The sequence below is a fragment of the Vigna umbellata genome, chromosome 9 (genome assembly GCF_029865625.1).
Source record: "Vigna umbellata cultivar VRB3 chromosome 9, Vumbellata_1.0, whole genome shotgun sequence".
NCBI classification, from domain to species: Eukaryota; Viridiplantae; Streptophyta; class Magnoliopsida; order Fabales; family Fabaceae; genus Vigna; species Vigna umbellata.
In genome coordinates this window covers 26,563,691-26,576,087 of record NC_142173.1, presented here as the reverse complement: position 1 = coordinate 26,576,087, position 12,397 = coordinate 26,563,691, and the positions used below count along the sequence as shown (strand labels likewise).

Here is a 12,397-nt window from a genome sequence, read left to right as displayed (position 1 = left end):
TGCTTTTAGTAATGAATAAAACAGACTAGGAGTTGTACATGTAGAGATAATGACGAAAAGGAGAAAAATATAAAAGTAATTAATTAGAGTAAATAAAATAGGAAAACTATGAGCATACAACGTTCAATCTTTCTACACTTATTTAATATATACTTGATAAAATATTAACATTTTATTTTTTTGTACTTGATTCATCTCCAAATATTAAATATTTTAAAACAAAAATGTTCGTGTTGAATAGGTATGAAACGAAATATGTGATGTTCATTTATCATCAGCCAACAAAATAAGTGTCTGAGTTGAAAATGGTTGAAAGCAAAGTGTGTGAGTAGTGTGGATAGACCAAAAGTCCAATGTGGTTGGGTTTTGACTCTCATATGATTTAATGTTGCGGCTAATTTCCCAACGGTTTGAAGATGAGGAAGCATTAATAGCAGTCAGTGACGAAGGTATATAAAGCACACTCCTCATTTTGCAAGAGCAGCATCTCCCACATCGATAAATTATCTGCATTTCTATCATTCTTCACACAATTATGGTTCTTTCTACTCACTTCCATCCAAAATGCCTTTCTGTCACTCTTCTTTTTCTCTGCATTCTTCTTCACTTCACTGTTCCCACTCTTGTTGTTGGAGATCAGAAGCTTGACAAACAAATATTCCCAGATGGCTTGGGCCGTCGTGGCTCCGCAGGCGGTGGTCTTGGCGGCGGTGGCGGCTTTGGTGGTGGGGGAGGAGGTGGACTTGGAGGTGGGTCAGGTCGTGGTGGAGGTTTTGGAGCTGGAGGAGGTGTAGGTGGTGGTGCTGGGGGAGGCATCGGTGGTGGAGGTGGAGGTGGCGGCGGCGGTGGTGGAGGAGGAGGTGGATTGGGTGGTGGCTCCGGACACGGTGGAGGGTTTGGAGCAGGAGGTGGTGTTGGTGGAGGCGGAGCAGGTGGAGCTGGAGGTGGAGGTGGAGGGGGTGGAGGAGGAGGAGGAGGTGGTGGATTAGGTGGAGGTTCCGGACACGGGGGAGGATTTGGCGGTGGTGTTGGCGTAGGAGGTGGTGTCGGTGGGGGAATTGGTGGTGGTGGAGGAGGTGGTAGTGGTGGAGGTGGAGGAGTTGGTGGAGGTTCTGGACAAGGGGGAGGATTTGGCGGAGGTGTTGGTGTTGGAGGTGGTGTTGGTGGAGGAATTGGAGGTGGTGGAGGAGGTGGTAGTGGTGGAGGTGGAGGAGTTGGTGGAGGTTCAGGTCATGGTGGTGGGTTTGGAGCAGGAGGTGGTGTAGGGGGTGGAGGAATTGGGGGAGGCGGCGGTGGAGGAAGAGGTGGTGGTGGAGGGATTGGTATTGGAATTGGCATTGGAGTAGGAGTTGGGGTTGGAGGTGGTAAAGGTGGTGGTTCTGGTGTTGGTGTTGGTGTTGGAGGAGGTGGCGGTGGTAAACATTAAGCTCATGCATGCATGATATTAAGAAGCTTTTCCCAACGTTAATGCGTTGTTTTATCTTATTTATCGGTTTTTGAACAGTTACTTTAGAAAATCTATGTTAATCAGTTACACGGTCCATTCAAGTGTTCATAATTTGTATTTGAAGCAGTGGCTAGTGGCTATGCTTCTTTGTATCATTGAGACACCACACAAAAAATCTATAATATGAATTATCATGTCTTTTTCAGACTTGGGTTGTATTGTTTGATGAAGTTAGTTAATAGAAATGTAACTGCGTTAAAGTTTTATTAATTTCTGGATTTCAAACCTACATTTGCTTTTCATGTGTAGTTCTGCAAAGTCGTAAAGGTCGTGATTGGAATATTAAGCATGTCACAAGTTATCTTAAACAAATTTGGATAATCAACAATTTCTCCAATAATTCAATACGTTCAATACGTCCAATAATTAAAGATTTAATTCAGGAAACATACATCTAGAAAAGCGTACTTTCGTGAAACATGGGCCTTAGTCCAGGTTCGTGTGAGGAAAACGCAAAACAAGTGAGTAACATTAGATAGATCGAGATGAGACTCGAATAAGCTAGGTTTAGAGGAAGGACAAGATTGCTCGTTGAGAAAACCAATTTATTAGCAACCGATGATGCAATGACATGTTATGAGATAGAAATACGAAGCATAAGATTATCAGAGGAAAGGGATAAAAATATTTTGCACTAACATGTCAACTTGCATGGGACAAACGTGTTTCCTCGAACATGTGGCATGTGAGCTGATCTGCAGTTGCTAGATTTATGTTAACTCATGTATATACACAACTTCATCTTTATATGCAGGAAACTAGATTATACATTTTATAAATTTATATTTTATTTATAGTTTTTCTTTTATTATAATATTTATTTTTGCTATAAATGATCAAAACTAAAATAATGGAGATGTAGTTATGAATCTGAATATACAATGAGAACATGAGTTTTTTTTTCTTATCCGTTAATATTTATTAAGTGATTTTTCTTTCACATTTTTGTTGGTTTATATGGTGAAATATTTGGAAAAGACACACTGCAATATCCAAGTAGGGTTAAATATGTTTTTCGTTCCCTAAGTATTACACGATTTTGGTTTTAGTCTCTACTACTTTGATGGTTTTTAGTCCTCGTAGTTTTGAAACTCTTAGTATTAGTCCTTAAAAATGGATGGCATTAAATTTTAGTAGATGTGGCAAACGGCAAGGCCAGGTTTGATGCCAGCTGCGCTCTACACTCTCTACCATGTTAGTTTTCTTTTTATTGATGAGATTAAGTGGCACGAGTTGTTAATTCAAATCAGATTAATAAGCACTCTTCCACCAAGCACATAATCTTTTTATTCCCGCATTGAATTCGACCCGAATTCGCTTTCATTAAACCCCATTCTCACACCCTCCACATAATCCACTCCAGAAGGAGCCACCTTAGCATTCGCATTCACATTCAAATTCCCATTCCCATTCGCACCACCACTTCCATTGTTAGTCAACTCATCCACCTCCAAACTAACACTCTTCCTAACCGAATTAGACCTATCAAGACTCTTCCTCCTCCTAGAACTCGAATCAGAGTAGTACTCTTTAGTCTGTGCATTCCCACTAGGAACGCCCTCATCGTCATTCACCGGCTCCTCCTCCACAGGAATCTACATATCAATCCTCATCACATGCTGCACTGGCGCGTCTTCCACCACCGACAACATCGTCGGCATCCTCGGAAAACTGCTCCGTCCGAGCAAATAATCGTCCCACGACGCCCGTGGCTCCTCCAGCGAGTACCGAGGGTCGTCGAACGACATCCTCCCAGCATCAAGCGAGAACTGCCCCGCGTCTAGGGAGAATTGTCGTGCGTCCAGCGAGAACCTTGGATCGGTGTCGCAAGACCGCCGCCCGAAGCCGTAGTCGACGATCTCCGACTGCGTGTCCCGGAACTGCCACCCGATCAGCTTCTCCAACGGAAGAGCACCATTCCTCCACTTCTTCGCTTTCTACTTCTGCCGCCACTTCTGCAATTTCTTGTTGAAAACCGAAGCCGCGAAGAAGAAGCTTCCCGCGAGGTCCTTGAAGTCACGCGCTTTTTGCTGCTTCGCTTGTGATGAGTCAAGGTCGATGTGGTCCTTCATTTTCTTCAGCTCCTCCTCTTCTTCAACGATGGCAACAAGCTCTTCTTCCTTAATTAAGAACCCAATTAACAACCATAGTTCTTAATCTGATTTGAATCAACAACTCGTGCCACGTAATCTCATCAATAAAAAGAAAACTAATGTAGCAGAGAGTGCAGAGCGCAGCTAGCATCAAATCTGGTATCGCCGTTTGCCACATCTACTAAAACTTAACGCCGTCCATTTTTAAGGACTAATACTAATAGTTTCAAAACTACGAAGACTAAAAACCATCAAAGTTTCGAGTAGGGACTAAAACCAAAATCGTGTGATACTTAAGGGACGAAAAACATATTTAACCCAAGTTAGTACATTGGATAATAATTAATGTTGAACTTAAATTATTTACCTCAAATACTATTTATATAATTATGGGTTTAATAACTCTCACCTGTATATAAGTTGTCAAATTCATAATATACTATATTAAAAAAATTGCAGGGAATAATTTAAATCTTGGACATATTTTAAAATAGCGTTTCGTATTTGACATTTGGAAAGCTAAAGGTTAAAAATATAAATAATATATGACAAAATTTAAATAATAATAATAATATGTGTAAATAAGAAGCTTTTGTATATCTTTAAAACAATAATGATATTTTTTTTTCATATTACCTTCCTTTGTGTGGTCAAGGTTGACATACTAAGAGGTTACTTACTCAAGATACTTTGATACCAACGTTTATAAGGATTTGACAATTTAGCAATAAATGCATATTAAATCTAACCAATCTATCAAAATACCTTAAACATGTATTTATATATTTTGGAATTAGCTTTGGATTAATGTTGGCATAATTATGGTCCAACTTGTAATGATCATGCTTTCACTTAAGATAACCATCATCAATTCTAATTATTGTTAAAGCTTGACCGCTTAGTCCATGTCGCTTTGCCGACAGGTTCATTGGATATTTCTGTCATATTGGATTACCCGATCCTAAGCTAATTGAATCATACAGTACACAAGCTCCCAAAGCCTGAACATATCTTAATGTGCAAAAGGGGTTTGTAGGGTTTTGTGTGTTTAAGAAATGGTGGGATTGTTTCTAAACCGATCGGTCCAAAGCGGTCGACCTCATGAAAGGTAATAACGGTTGAGAGAAGTTATAACCGATGGGAATGAGACACGTGGTATGTTGGAATTCATACACCCATTGAAACGAAACGTTGTATGGCACAAGCCATCAAATCTTCCTTGTTTCAATGGTCAGGATTCGTTCGCTGGAGCGCCCATTTCGGCTATAAAAAGGGAGTGGGGCTCAATGTCATTTTCACCACTAATCTCTATTTGCTTGAAAAAAAATCAATCATTACATTCTTCTTCTCTCAAAGGTAATAATGCCAATCGTTCTATTATCTTCGTATTAGGAGTCTAAAAGGAGGGGAGGTCGAGTTTCTACTGATAGCGATTCAGCATCATCAATGTCGTCAGTTGGGTCCTCTATCTTTGGATCAACCGAGCAAGAGGTGGAGTTAGCAGATGCAATGGCAAATGTAAATAGGCATAATGTCGCTGCCCGAGTAAACAAGGGTGAGGTGGCTGTAATCGAGGTGGACGCAACTAGGGAGTGGATCGGGTCCAACATTTCGGTTCTTCCCGTTCTGGGGTATGGTTGGGACCTTCATAAGGTTAGCGAGTATGTGTCCTACTTCATCACCAGCCAACCCTTGGAGGATTTTGCTGGTTCGATGGACCTGGTCAAGGTAGTTGTAGACGCTAAGCATTTCAAGTTTGTTATGTGCAAGAAAAAAGAGTGAGTTTTTCAAGGCAAAGAAAGTTACGCGTTAGATTTCTTCTACGCGTATTCGACCTTGTTCAAGGACCTTGTTGTTCGATTGCCTTTCAATGAGTTTCATATAGGTGTTCTGATCGAACTGAATGTTACTCCTACCCAACTATATCCGAACAGTTGGGTCTTCATGCAAGCATTCGAGGTGATTTACAAACCCTTGGTCGTCACTCCCACCCCTCCATGTTTCCTTTTCTTCTTCCAAATCTGACCGCATGCAAATAGGTATTATATGTCCCTTATATTAAAGTTAGGGAAGTTGTTATTCACCTTGTTTAACACTTCGTTTAAGGGATTCAATACCAATTATTTGAAGATAGTAATAAAGGAAGTCGGTTGGTTAAAGTATTTTATGGATAACAGTCTATTGAAGTTCTCCCTATATTGGACCGAGCATCTCGAGAGGTTAACTTCGTGGGTGAAGCCTGCCATGCCCCCCAAAGAGCTTGAGGAGTCAGTTTAATTGACTAGTCACCTTGCCGCTTCTCCTCCTAAGAACTTATTAACCTCATCGAGCTCTGAGATGCTTTGTAATAGGGTGTTTGATAAGCTTTCAATTATATGGTGTGTTATAACTATCATTTTTAACTTATCTAAGTTTTGGGCTTTATTTCAGATATCATGGGTTCCCTTAACGCTGCAGATACTAGTGCCTTCGCCAAGATAGCCACTCAATGGAAGACAGTGAATAAATTCGTTGGAGACAGTACATTAAGTGCCCATATCTATTTGTCCAACTCCTTGCACAAGTCACCGTTTGTCCTTCACTTTGCTTGATTGTATTGGGAGGTTACCTACAGAAGGTACTATGATGCCAAAATCAATAAAGATTTAGTAGTCTAGTAATAAATACGTATTAAATGTAACCAACCTACCGCAATACTTCAAAAATGTATTTATATATTTCTGAATGTGTTTTGGATTAATGTCGACTTAATTACGATCCAACTAGTAATCATCATATTTTAACTTAAAATAATCATCATCAATCCTAATTCTTATTTAAGGTTGACCGTTTAGTTCATGTCGCTTAAGCGACCGGTTCATTAAATGTTTCTACCAGATTGGACTGTCTGATCGTAAGTTGATCGGACGGTCATACAATATACATATAATTATATTTTTTACACAATAAAATTAGTGTTTTAATTAATTACCAATTAAATTAAATTATGTAATTGATTTTAGATTAAAAATGAAAATAATGTCAAGGACTTAAAAGTAGGGGTAGGCAAAGTGCACTATACTGCACTATAAAAATTTATAGTTAACTATAAAACAATTTAGGAAAACTAAACTGAACTAAATAATAGTTCAGAGTAACTGAACTGAAATATTTTTTTGGTTAAGTTATAGTATAGTGCAGTTTAGTAAACTATTTTTCAGTTTACTATAGTATAGTTCAGTTACTTATAGTTCAAATAGTTCAGTTTGATGCACAAATCCAGTTACAAGTGCATCTTGCTTTTCAAAATCCTTAGTTCAAAGGTGGTGCAGAAGCAACTAAAAACTGTCCAAAAAAAGTACAACAATGGTATAAAGAGTAATTAAATAAAATATTTATACAAGATTCTTTCAAACTAGTAAGTTATGCTATGATCTCATACATACCCAGATGTAGAATAAACACATTTTTCATAGCCTGAAGAGAAAAGAAAAACAGAAGTTCAGGATGATTTCTCTTTCAACATCAGTATGAACAACATTATCAGCATACAATAATATTAAAATTCCACTCATTTGAAAATTATTAATGTTTCAACATTCAAATATTCTACACTTAATTTCCCGAAAGCATTGTGTAAAGCATTATGTAAATACTGTGTAACATGTACTCATTATGATGACATCAGGAATATAATCCAAAGTATGAAACTACTTTACTATATATATATATATATATATATATATATATATATATATATATATATATATATATATATACTATATATACCAACTCAGCATAATTGCTTATTCAAAAGTAAGTGTTCTGGTATCTTCTAAAAGAATATCACATCTCATAGTTACAAAAAAATCTATAGCAGTTTTTCAAAGAAAACAAACTAATTTGATCTTAAAGTTTAAAGGAACTAGAATAATGCAAATGCATAAAAAGAAAGCACCCATACAAAAAGTAAATGGTTTGATTGGATGGAATTGCAGTTGGTTAAGCACCTGTCTTTTCTACACCTCACAACATTCTAAGGCAAAAAGTTCCATAAATGTTTAACATTATTCATCAACATAGGTAAATGTATTCATATTTATATTCATCAATCAGACAAGTACTGTTATTCATTATTACACTCTAAGTCATTATGGTACCAAAAGTGAAAGGATGCTACGTAGATAATTAACCTGGAACATAATTAACCTGGAACACTCTAAATCACTCTCAGAAGACTTAACATAATTAACCTAACGAGATAAACATTTTGACTTACTAGGATCACGTTTGGTCAAAGAAGCAATGCCTAAAAAATTGTATGCAATATCGGAATTTCCATTTGTCTAATAGTAGCTATTGAAAGCATAGGAAGCATGAGAAACAAGTGTGTCTGGTTCAAAACATGGTCCACCTTGCTTAGATATGGATTTGCAGCTGAGTAAAATCTTACAATTGGATCAAACTTCAAAGACTGCTTTCAAATTTTGCATATACTGCTTAGGATTCTCAACTTCACCACACCTCCATCTCTCATAAAACATGTAGAACATCACTACTTCATAGCTAGGACCAAGAACTTTCCCACTGGACATGCAATCTCCAATATCTCTTGGAGACACATTCTTTCAATTGGCTTGAGAGAAGTCACCGATGGCTTGCAGAATGCCAGCTGCACATCTTTCAGTTGCATGAATTATTTGGGGATTGCTCCTTGCATGTTTTGTATACCAATGAAGCAACTCTTCCTGTGCATTGCTGACCTTCAAATTCAGGAAATGAAAGATAATTTTTCATAGTACAATCACATTTGCAGATAATACAAACAGTAGAATCACCACAAACAAGAGTGTTGCGTGATCCAAGTCCATCAACATTTAGTTTTTCAAGTAGAAAAGCAAGTGTCCTTCCTTTTCCAGCAGCTTAGGCTAATACATCCAAAGCAATACCATTGCTATAAATTATTTTCACATCTAACTGGAAAAGAGAAAAAATTAATATAAATATATAATGAAATTGTAGCATGTCAATAAAATATCAGATCAAGACAAATCCAATCAACTAGGTATCTATGTATAATTATCAGTTGTTTGTTTTTACATATGAGAAAGGATGGCAGAGGGTCTTACCCGCCTATAAAAAAAAAGTTGCAGGCAAAGCTTTCAAATGAAGTAGACAAATTTCTTCCATTAAGTTTATTATGAACTATAATCTCACCCCATGTTTCTCCAGACGTTTTTAGAGAGCTTTGACGACATTTGGGGCCTTCTCTTTTTCCAAATAAAAGCTAACCTTGTGACGCCGTTGTTCTGTTTCTGACTGCAGTTACTACAGAAAATTCAAAGAAAACAAGTTGATAAAAGAATATTAATGCTTCTATATAATAGCTAATACCAAAATTCATTTAAGGCCATTCTCCTTAGCATGATTCAACATATAAAAATTCTGATAAGTATCTTATTTTTTATAATTAAAAGATTACAAGGTAGTTACATACTTGCATAGTTAGTTCATGAAACTTGGCTATTTTCTCCAAAACCACGTCTCTGTCCCACTTATGATCCAGATACTGTTTCCAATAAAAAATAAATTAATGGCCATAATTATACAACTTTAGATAAGTTATAGAAACTTTTGAACATAATAGTTGTTTGATGAGTTATGACTGTAAAAATATCGTCATCCTTCCATTTTTAATTTGCATGAACGCCATAAATATAACAAGAGGTAAAACTACTCTGACTCCCAGACTGTATGGGATGCTAATCAACAAATCTGAACACTAGAAACTATTGGGTGCTCATAAGTTATGTGTCGTTATTTTGGCAACATCCGAACAGAGAAGTTTTGGGTTGTCTCCTCTACCCAATAATTTCTCAAAGTCTTAAATAGGCTGTTGTGGGCTAAGAAGAACATTTTATATCTTATAAATCACTTTCATCTCAAAGTTCTTACTTATCTGTCATCAACCTCTCTCTCTTTATCAATATAGGTTAGAGAATCTATCCTTATCCAAAAACAGCAAATCAAATCAAATCTCCTAAACAATTAAAACTCCCACAAAATCTAAAAGAAAATCAATTGTTATCCATCCCAGATGAATACAATGTAATGAGGTAGGGAAAAAATTTAGATAGCAAATATACCTAAACCACAGTACAGTTAACTGTATTAAAAATAAAATAAGTTCAGTATATTTAAACTGAGCTATGTTAACTAGGTTTCAGTAAAAATAGTTCAAGTTTTTTTTAAGTACAAAAGAGTATAGATAAACTATACTTTACAGTTTTTAAGTAAACTGTGCCCAGCCCTATTAAAAGTGTAATAATTGATAGTTAAGGATATTATTCCAAAAGAGTTGAAAAACGATCTGCTCATTCCTGCTCAGAACTAATGATTTGTAGACTTCAAATTTATAGTTTAATTAAAATTTGGTTTAAACCCTTTAGTTGTCCCTATTTATATGAGGTTTTCTCATTTTGATCCCCTTCTTATTAGAATCCCCAATTGAGTCCTTATAAGTGGTAATTTGCATCAAATAAGCCCCTGCCGTTAAATTTTGTTAACGAGGTTAAGTTTTTGCAGAGGTAGAAGGATGACGTGTTTTTTTTTTAAACGTGACATGTTCAGAATTTAAACGTGGCATTTGGGAAGTAATTAAATTGAAATTGTCTGATTTGTGAAATATATAGGATTTAGGGTTCTTTACCTTGCGCGAAGTCATTTGAGTTCTTTATTTTTTAGGATTGGGAAGCACTTGAAGTTTGGATAGTGGGGAGTGTGCAAGCAAAAGACACAACAATGTCGATGGGTCATTCGTGTTCCTCTTCCACTTTCAATGAGTGCGGAAGAAAGCATTTGCGGTCTGTGAGTTCTCGTGGAGATGGAGGGTGAAACAGGAATGATGGTTCACTGATCTGCCATTGTGGAGAGAAGTCTGTGTTGAGGACTGCGAAAACCAGTAAGAATCGTGACAAACAATTCTGGGGTTGCCCTAGGTATAAGGTTGGAAGTGAAAATGGGGGATGCAACTACTTCAGGTGGTTCAGTGATTGGGGAATTGAAGAAAGTGTTAGCTGTGAGGTGTTGGAAGCAAATGATGACAGGTTGGTGAAGAGTTTTGAAAATGAAAGTGATAAGAAGATAATTGATGTGCAGAAAGCTGTGATGGGTCTTCAAAGTTGGATGAAAGTATCTCCTTTGTATGCCACCTTCAGAATTTCCCATGCTTCTTTTGCTGACTTTGCATTAGCTATTTTCTCGAATCCAGATTCATCCACTGCATTATACAGAAAGTACAAAGTCGATCTGTCTTTCACTCGTGTCTTTTTCAATGCAGCAATCTGGTTCACTGTCTGATGCTCATCATCCGCGGGTTCAATGTATCTGTCCTCCACTATGTCCCACACATCTTGGGATCCAAGAAGAACCTTCATCTGCAAAGACCAATTGTCGTAATTGATATTTTTCGACAATTGTGGTACACTCATCCCATTGAATACCTTTGTCATCTCTTTCACATAAAAATCAAGCACTCACTTTTTCTCTCACAGTGTTTGACTCCCTCCTCTCTCTCTCTCTTAATTTCTCTCTCTCGGTACTCAGAGCATAAAGCTTTGATACCACTGTTGGGAAAAACTCACGATACACACACTCAAATATTTTCCTGAAATTGAGTCTTATTATTCATTATAATTGAAGGCCTTTAAATAGCCATAACACTTACAATATTACGAGGAATAAAAATAAAATATCAACTATCTTAAAAATAAAATCTGCTTAATCTATCATAAAATAATATTGTACCTAGATAAACCGAAAATTATAACTACTTATCCCTATTTTATCTCTATCAAATCAAACTAAATATTACTATACCCAGAAACTAATAAAATAATATTTAAACAAAATTATTAATAAAACCCTAAAATTTAAGTTTATCCCAACAGTCATGACATTGTCATCATTGAAGGGGGTTGGTGCCTTGTTCATCTTTAATGTTTCTCAACTCATCAAACTAAAATCTCGGGGCTTACTAAGCTAGTGTTATAATTTTTATCCTTTTGTCTCTTTATGGATTGTTGTCACTTTGTTACCTTGATTACACTCTCTTCATTAGCTTTATCCTTTTTATCCTCTTAATTATTTTTGTTTCAGGGAATTTTCAAGTATTGCTCCAATACTCACAACTTCATTTGAAAAAACACTAGTTTTGTCACCTTTAGTCCAAGTTTCATTTTTTGTAGTTCAAAAGGTGAAGTAAATATTGAATGGCAACAAGTACTACGAAATTCGCAATCATAAGGGGAGGAAAGGAGAAAACCTGATTGTACGCAAGAGAAAGTGTCTCGAAGATGACGACATGGAGAGCTAACATTGTGGGAAAGCCACAACATCGAGCAATGTGGGGGAGAATATGAAGTGAAAGAAGAGAAGAATAACGTGAACAAAAAGAACGTAGATGAAATGAGAAAGAGAAAACGTGAAGAAAGGGCACACAAATCAGATTTTGAAAATGAAGAGAACATTTAGAGAGAGAAAAAATTAAGGATTTAGATTTTATGATAGGTGGTTTACTACTTGTCATAATATATTTTTAACTTTATTATAAAAATGTCACCACATCTAACTTATTATGAGAGGTGGTGAATTAACTGTCATAATAAGACGTACTATAAGAGGTCTTCGTAAACCTATCACAATACATTTTGAACATAATTGTAATTTTGCCACCATTTTTATTTATTATGATAGGTCTCTCAAAGTAGATCATAATAATTTTTACTTTTATTATGAAAATGTCATTAGTCAGCTTATT

The 12,397-nt window shown here is 36.4% G+C and overlaps 1 pseudogene; it reads right to left on the bottom strand.

Annotated features, from left to right (window-relative positions):
* Nucleotides 1-2,793: 2,793 nt before the first annotated feature.
* Nucleotides 2,794-4,033, bottom strand: LOC124826974 (protein OCTOPUS-like; annotated as a pseudogene).
* Between the last annotated feature and the right edge of the window lie 8,364 nt (nucleotides 4,034-12,397).